Raw genomic sequence first — 8,858 nt, forward strand, 5'->3', positions numbered from 1 at the left:
TTGAAATTAATAATCTTCTATCTTTTAAGAATGTTTCAAATAACTAACCAACACTTCTTATGGATTGTGTGGTTTGACTAATTAATCTTTTTTAATTTATTAATTCATTTTATTTTACTTTCAACTACTTATTGAAAAGGCTACACCACTTCACTATTGCAAGATATTTTTATCTAAATATTTTAAACTAGTATGAATAGTTTTTTACAAGCAAATGACTACTCGATATCTTGTGTGCAATTGGAATACTTTTTCAAAAGGGTTTGATGGTTTAAAACTTTTAAAAATCAGTTCAGTGACACGCGAAGGGATGGAGTTGACGTTAAAATTGAATGAATCAAAAGCCAAAAATAATCGGGATCATACAAAAACCAAGCTGTTGGCTCTAAAATAACAAACCGTTCGAAGACCTTGGGTGGGTTTCCTGACTACTTTTGACTTAACCAACTTACTCTGCAGGAGATTTTCTGCCGTCATTGCTCGTTCGCCGTCTACTGGTGGAAAATTTTGTCCGTCGATGGAACTGACTTTATTTACGTTTCCCAGTGTGAAAACAATTTACTGCGACACACAGAGACAAATGAATTTCGGGACACTTTATAGACCATGGAAGAGGTCTACTACAGAAAGCTTAACGAATCGAATGATACACACTCTAGGGCACAATTGGAGATCACACTTCGTAACGCAATAAATCTTCTAAACTGAACGATTTCACTAGAAACACCGTTAAACAACAGAACGCTCGTACCGGTTGCTGGCACACAAAATGGCGATCGACGTATATCGGATGTGTGTTATTCACCGAAGACAAAGGACGATTGCTGGGAACATGTGCTTTGACATTAACATGGCGCCAAGATGGCTGTGTAATTGCACTGCTCCTTCCTAGTAATGAACGTACGAACACTACTCCGATCTTCTCACAAATTACCATGCCAAAAACACGCCGAAGTAAAACGCACCAGCACGCTTGAATACCACATTTTGTCACACGATAATCCTTCAAGAAGACACGAACACTTCACAAAACTGAACCACAAAACTGAACAGAATGGTGTACGACTCGACGAAACCGTACCGTTTGCTGTCCGACGAAAAACTAATCTTCCGAAATCGATCGCGAGCGCGCAACGGTTCGATCGTTCGTATCCCGATGGGATTTTTACGTGGCTGCTTTTTGTTCTTCACATATTACAAAACGGTCATGACGTCAGTGTGGTCGCCAGATCGATACGATCGTGTTCCTTCTCTCTCGCCTCGCGGACGTTCACTAGTGCTGGGATGTACTTACACTTACACTTTGCTACTGCTCCTTCAGCGTCGGGATGCTGTGCCACATGTGCGACCAGAAGTTCTGCTAAGCTGGCTGGCCAGCTGAACCGGCACCAAACCTTTGGTAATTACTCTAAGAATAGGAAAAGAAAAAAGCAACAAACAAGAATGCATTAAATAATTATCACCAGCGATAGTGGAATCCATGGAAAGCGATAATGCTTTCCCCCTTCTCGGTGGTCGGAAGAAAGAGTTATAATGAGGCGAGAAGTCAAAACAAACCTTTAGCCGGCCAACGAAATGTGTGTACTAATCACAAAATGATTGTCCGAGGTGCTGACAAAAAGTTGCAGCTGAATTGTAACGTGACGATCGGAAACGAAGCACCAAATCTGGCTCAAATTAATGTCGGAGCGGCTGAGTTACAATAGTGATAAGGCACTGGTACGGTCTTTTTGACCATGAATTTTTATTTACATGTTCTTAATCATATTTCCGGCCTCTTTCCAAGTAATCAGAGACAAACTGGATGAAAATCGGCAAGGTTGCTAGAAGCATCCTATCCACGCATTAATTTAATTCCTTAGTTATTACGCTTATAACGCATAGTTGTAGCACCTAACTAGTTTATAATCATTTTTCAAACACATTTCTTCCTGGTATAATTTAATTATTGAAGTTTGATTTGATCATCATCCTCATCGCTAATTTAATACGGTAGAATGTAAAACACATAGTGCCTCCATAAAATAACTTTAAATATGGAATAAGTCCAAAGAATTGAAATACAGGTTTAAAATTTAAACATCGCGCAGAATTAGGTCCATCGCTCCATTGCATATCCAATATACTTTGCTCCAACACCAGCGTCTTAACGTGGTGCACCCGGGGAATAAATAGATCTTCCCAGATGTCTCGACTGACGATTCGGCAAAGCGACGCATAAATCCACCGAATTTTACTCGATATTCGACCATCGCCTTGGCATGTGTTGGTGAAACACTCGATGACAACGGGTTAAATCTGTTCTCGCGGTTCATTCGTCCATTATATTTTGGCATCCACCGGGAGCACGATGTTGGTCGCGGTTCGAAGCGTCATACTTGAAATGTGTGCTGGACTGGTTCCAACACAGACTCGCGCGGTGGCCACATACTAATGGACCAAATTAGATTGCCTGACCGTCTCGCTGCGCTCGTCGATGCAGTCGGTTGAGCTTATTAGTAATTGGAATGCAACCGAGGTTTGGACTACTGGTTTGTTGGAAATAAACCACGAGATTCAAGACATCTCTTACTATTGATTGTTTGAAGGCTCGTTCTTTTTTCAATGGAATAGTTAATATATTTTACAACGAAACATCATTTAGTGAGATCTCGAGTTGAGATTAATTAAATGTTTAATCAAATACCTCCGTTTGTTATGTCTTTCTCATCCAGTGTCTGACGCACTGCAGCTCAACCGATGGTCAAATATATTCGCCGGCACAAAATATCCCATATAGCACTCAGCACTGCCCAAAGCCAAATATTGGCACGACCCGAGTTATGTTTCGCTCCATCAGCTAGCGGTTTGCCTTCGTAGGTTTACTTTACTGTTTGCGGTGGGCAAACCGAAACTTTCTGGCTGACCGGCCAAATCCCTCCTGACCGACCGAAACATAAAGTTCATCCCACGCTCAAGGGCATCTGGACGATCGACACGAAAAGGCGAAACCTCAATCGATCGGGTACATTATTACATGTTTATAACATCGAGAGGTACGCCAGGGATTTATTCAGTTATTCGGTCTAATCTATGTGCGCTACCAACGAAATCGCGGGTTGATGTGTTCACCTATCGATCCGGGCTAAATTTGGATCGCTGTTTGACTCTTTGTATGTTTCTAGCAGTGTTTTGCACCACGCCCTGCTACACTTGCTTTGATTTTGTTCCATAATTGCGAAGGCAAACGAACGCATAAACATTATTGGCACCCAATGAGGTTCTTAAAAGAAAAACATTAGCAATCAAGTCACGTCCCGGGACCATGGCAAGTGAAACCATCAGTCGAGATTTTTTCTATCCATCCAAGATGGTTGGAGAAAAATGGCCAGAATCAGACGAAAGAATATCCTAACTTAAGGTCAGCCAACAAATGGATCGTATTGCCCGACCAAGTCACACATCTATGAAAACTTATCCTTACAGAATGGGCTTCGCAGGAAACTTCTTTAATATTGAGCGAACGCTTCGCGCCGAAAGGATAATGAAGGATGCAACCGTCGGTTGGGCACGGGAAAAGTTTTTCCCTTGTAAACTTTGGCACCATTAGCCCGTGAACCGGTTCATTTCGCTACAACAAAGGCGATCACGGAACAAACGATAAACGCAAACACATCCTTCCGAGAATCAGAAAGGAAATCCAGCAAAGAAAACAATCTTACAATCATTTCAGTGGGATTTTACCATTGTCGTCGAAATGCCACCTGTTTTCCCATCTACTGGATGTGAAGCAAAGCCTTTGCTCATGAACCTGCCCTACGACCGGATGTAGTAGATTGGCCCAACACGGGCACGACTAAAAATAGCACTCGAAATTGACAGCCATCGGTTCGTATGTAGGCCGGTACATCCCTCGGGAGTAGCATCCAGCATAGACCGTGAACCGTGGTACCAGGTCAGCGGTAGCGGTTTCCCAGCTTCTGCAAGTCTATTCTCGCCTGAGTGCATCACTGAAGAATATACCGCTTTCATTTACCCTAGTTTTACCCACTATCTCCCACGAAGCAGCATCCAAAACTCCCAGCACTTTCCTTTCATCATCGTACCTTTCCGATGGAACGCTCCGCATTCCGGTTTTGCTGGAACGTGTGACACAGATTTCGCTTGCCACATTCCCCGTCAGCTAGATGTCGCTTTCCCCACGGGAAAACTCTTTTCACACTGGATGAATGCATTGCACGATCGATGGCGGGCAAACGTTTGCTTGAACGCTACCGAAGATGGTGGGATGTCTGTCTGATTTTTTATGAATCTCTACCCATATGAAAGGAATCTGTGCGCCCTTGGATGGATGGATGGATGGGATGTTTGCCTGGAAGGATGTAGCGAGTTTATTCCACTCAATGTGTTTGTAAAGTCTTCATGTAACTCCTCTCCCCCCACACACACACACACCCATCTTTCTGAGGCTTTGGGAAATCTCCCTAAGGATCTGAAGGCGCAATCGTTCGACCCGGTTGCAGCTGGAGTTTGTGTGCACGGAAATTGCATTTCCAACATGTCGGCATGCACGCCCGTTGACTGGATGTGACGTGGACGAAAATAGCGCAAAATATTAAAATGCCTCGGTGTTGCTTACTTTTTACAACCCCTTGGTGAAGCATCGACATACGCCAGCCCAGGAGGACAACCTCCGACTCCGTCGTTCAAGGGCAAAAAAAGCTTATCAGAAAATAAATGTCACTTTCTTACGGAAGACTAATGGAGCCCGTCTGAACGACCAAACGATGCAGAAACGATGGGAATAAATAGCTTACCGCAAGTTTATTTGCGTCCCGACAAGTTTATGACAAAGTTAAACCAAAAACTCCATTCACACTCCGCCACCCTGCCGGAAGTACAGATTTTTATGACAGTTATAGATAAATTTATTTTAAGCCTCCGAAACTTTCAACGACACGAAGAAAAAGTTCAGAAAGTGCTCTGCCATATTTGCTGCGGGGTTCACAGGATTCAAGCCGATTATACAAACGCCGTTGAATTATTCATTCAACGATCAACATGGAGATGGAGTCTTGTTTGTTTTTCACGACGGAAACGGAAATGGCAGAAGGAGCTGCGCAGGTCCATCCACTTTACTGCCCTCCCCGCTGGAATCGTTTAATGATATGGGCATTTGTTGGGCCGGCGTCTGGCGGCTTTGAGACTTCAACTTTCATTCCACCACGTAATGAAGAAACGCTGACAAGAGCTATTACTTGTAAATTGCTCATCAAGAAAAATCCCACTCTTGGTACTTGATTTGAATTGGCATTAAATTTTCAAACGTCTATTTATTAACATAACATTCAACACCCTCCAAAACACTTCGGGACCGTGGGGCAACCTTAGCGGATCCATCAACATTTTTCTTCCCTCCCACGTCGCGGATATCCATAATTGATAACGGTTTCAATTTGAAAAGTTTTTATTAGATCCACTTCCAACCGAACGCTAGCAGCCATACGCACCGCAACCGGAACGACACCGGCTTCCATCGTCCGTTTCGAAAACACGCAGCTTGGCCTAACAAAACGTCCTGGAGCAAGTGGCAATGTGAAATAATAATTCCCCGAACTGCGATGGTGGTCGGAAACGGTCTACGAAAGGAAAAATACTTTTTAGATGTTGTGTAATCTACCCCTTTTGGAAACGAAAGACATTTACTCAACCAACAATCAATGCTAGCATTGAGCTTAAATAAATTATTATGTCCCATTTAAGGAGCGTAGGTCTTTTGAAAAGACATACAATTTCCCACAACCTTATTTAACAGGAGAAACTGAATTTGTGACTCAAACCAAAATTTTCAACGGAAAACTCTTTCCTAAAAACCTTCAATTCAAGTACGTTGGAGTGAGAAATTGATGCAGTCTCGAAAATATTCACAGAAGCGTTATTGATTTCATTCCGGATTTCCCGACTACGTCAAACCATCGAAGTTTTCCGAACCTTGTTCCGAAACCCTGGATCAGGCTGAACTCTTTCCGGTTTCCGGCAAACACAAGGCTTAGAATAAACATATTCACATGCACACATACAAACACACACTACGCCCGCCACTTCTTGGACCTTCGATTCGAGCTCGACCTAAGCCTAGTTTTGCAGACACTGACGACGTATGTATGTGCACCCCTTTCCGGCGTTTATGTTTATGATGCTCATATTTTTAGAACAATTTGCACTTGAAAAACTACGCCCCACCAGTGGTTCGTTGGAAAACTTGCCAGCCACGACCACGACAAAACACGTTTGGGGAGGAAAAAATCACAACAGCGCTTTAACCTTCCCTCACCCCTTTCCCAAGTTGGGTTGATAAACGTCAACGTGTCCATGTCAAACTGTCGAACGTCAAAGCCTTCAGCCTTCCCTTTGGGTCAGCCAATTTTCCATCGCTCCACCAGCACCCCCTCCCGTTGACATCAGGTGGACAGGACGGCTCCGGGGTCAAAGGTGGAGCCTTTTTTCCCTCCCATGCAGAAGCGGTGGAAGAAAACTGGGAACACAGGTTCGGGCGAGCCGGGAAAATGCATGCCACGAGGCATGAAACCTTATACCTGGCCGCGTGGTGCTCTTCATCGACGTAGCTTCACAATTAGTCGGAAACGTCGACGGAAGGCTTTTAAAAGGAAGCGGGGATGACATGGATGCAAAGATGGTGGCTACACATTTCGAGGGCTTATATTTCATGCGTGTTCGTCTAAGTACATTTGAACGTCAAGGATAATATATCTTTGACGCTATGTTGCTGAGAGAGCGTAGGGCATGCATTATTTTTAGAATATTAAATTCTATGTAATTTAAATTCTTTCTTGGTGATTTGGCTCTTCATAGCATTACTTTATTTAGAATCTACCCAAAAACATTGATGCTTACTTCTTCTTTTTTGCATCGGTTAATCATTTTAAGTAAGTAATAAATTTTGAAAATGGAGTATGAAAAAGTAAATAATATTCTTATGCCTAAAATCTATTCTCTTACGATGGGGCGGAATATTAGCAAGTAATTAAAACGTTTTATAGATTTTTGATTTTGTTTTTCCTGTCCTTTCCGGCGATTCGCATTGAAAAACTATTTTATGTTCCGATAAGCGCAACCGCCAGGAGGCAGATAACGCGCGTGAGTAATTATTTCCCGTACAACACCGCACACCTGAGTGCTTTCCGATGTGCTGCCGTTATCAGCGTCGAGTCGAAATCAATCATTATGAATATCGCATCCCCACCGGCCCTGGGAAAATTCGTATTGACTTTCCGCTATTCGCGGTGACGGCTAAAAATAGTCGCACTATCCCGATCGGGGCAGGCGTGAGCTTTTGTTTTGTCCCCTTTATCAGTCCGAAGTTTTTTCCGATCCAATTACTTACCCCGTAGCACAAGCTGTTCGATAAATATTTAACCACCCGTCCGATGGTGTGGAACTTTGGAGTGGAAAATTATGCGCTTTAAGCCTCGGTCGCTTTGGTGTTGGTAGGGCTCGGAAAACACAGGAAACGGGAACAAATACAAACTCACACACACACACACACACGACCGACCCTTCGGCTTGGTTGCAACAAGGTGGATGCAATGCTGGATGAAAATGTGCTTCGTTCCCTCACATCCAGCGACAGCCTTCCCCTTCGTCGTCCTCGCCGGCACCGTTGGAGACGCCGGTCGCACTTTGCTGCTGCGGACAAATGTCCTGGATCGTCACGGTGCCGCACATTTTCCCTTCACGGTACTCTCGGGCGGAAGTAACGTTTCCTGTTTCTTTTACTTCGTGGTTGCTAGGCTAGTACGCCGCTTATTATGGGTTTTTATTTTACTATTTAAATCGTTCACCGTAACTAACTTGATGTTTTTGTGCCCAAATCGCCCACAATCACGCACGTCGCGACGATTGGACACTTTTCCTCCGCCCGCAGGGACCACGTCGACACATTGCCAACCGACCAAAATTACACAAATTTGTCCCTCGTTAGCGAAACTTTGCCGCAATCCGCCCACCGGAATCGACACGAAAACTAGCGCTGATTGACACGACACCGAAGCAGCAGAGCCTCCTTTGACTCTGTTTTTTTCGTCACTGATGAAGATGAAGTTTTCCTTCTGTAGTGGGTGTGTGCAGATTTTTGTGTAAAAACTGATTGCAAAGCCCGCGCCGGGTTACTTTTCCGTTTTCGGGAAGTCCACGCACACACAATTCGGCACTAATCAAATCACGCCTCTCGGACATTGACTGCGAGACGACCGGGAAACCATAGTAGGAGGGAAAATTGACACTTTTCACCCACTGTTGGCGAGTGACACAAAGAAGACACTTCGAGCTGGGGCGGAAACGGTGACAGTCTAGCGAGACAGCCACAACCCCTAACCGAGTGGTAAAGGACAGTTCGCCCGACGCTCGCTCGCTAAAAGGATCTTTCAAAAGCTCTTCATCGCTGCTGAATCCCTTCGATCTGACCGGACGGTGGACCGCATTCCAAGATGTGGCGTAGCACCAGACAGCAGAACACCAGGCTCACAAGGGCTTCAGCGCCACGGTGTATCTCGGAAAGCGCACGGACCACGGGACCGTAGGATCAAGCGAGCGAACCGAACTGAAGCTCGTCTGCCTCGAACGGGACGAGCGAAGGTGTGCGAACTCGGTTCGGCAACATATCCTGGACGTTCACCGCACGGCGCCTACTCGGACGGCACACAGCCATGATGCTGCTGCTGCACACTACCACACATGTCGCATCGGTCGCAGCACACGCGTGCACGAACGGGAAGGAAAAACAAACGAGCGGGAGCGCGAGAGACAGTGAGGCACTTGTTGACGGGTTGCTATGCTAGCTAGTCGTGAAACACTATCCT

The 8,858-nt window shown here is 44.8% G+C and overlaps 1 protein-coding gene across 2 annotated transcripts in view; it reads right to left on the bottom strand.

Moving 5' to 3' along the window:
- Positions 1 to 1,114, bottom strand: part of LOC131266449 (P protein) — a 50,020-nt gene extending 48,906 nt beyond the window's left edge. For both annotated transcript variants that reach the window (XM_058268981.1, XM_058268980.1), the window contains exon 1: positions 453 to 1,114. The gene's annotated coding sequence lies outside the window, so the exon portion shown is untranslated. The remainder of the gene's footprint in view (positions 1 to 452) is intronic.
- Positions 1,115 to 8,858: the final 7,744 nt, after the last annotated feature.

The sequence above is a fragment of the Anopheles coustani genome, chromosome 2 (genome assembly GCF_943734705.1).
Source record: "Anopheles coustani chromosome 2, idAnoCousDA_361_x.2, whole genome shotgun sequence".
In the NCBI taxonomy this organism is placed as follows: Eukaryota; Metazoa; Arthropoda; class Insecta; order Diptera; family Culicidae; genus Anopheles; species Anopheles coustani.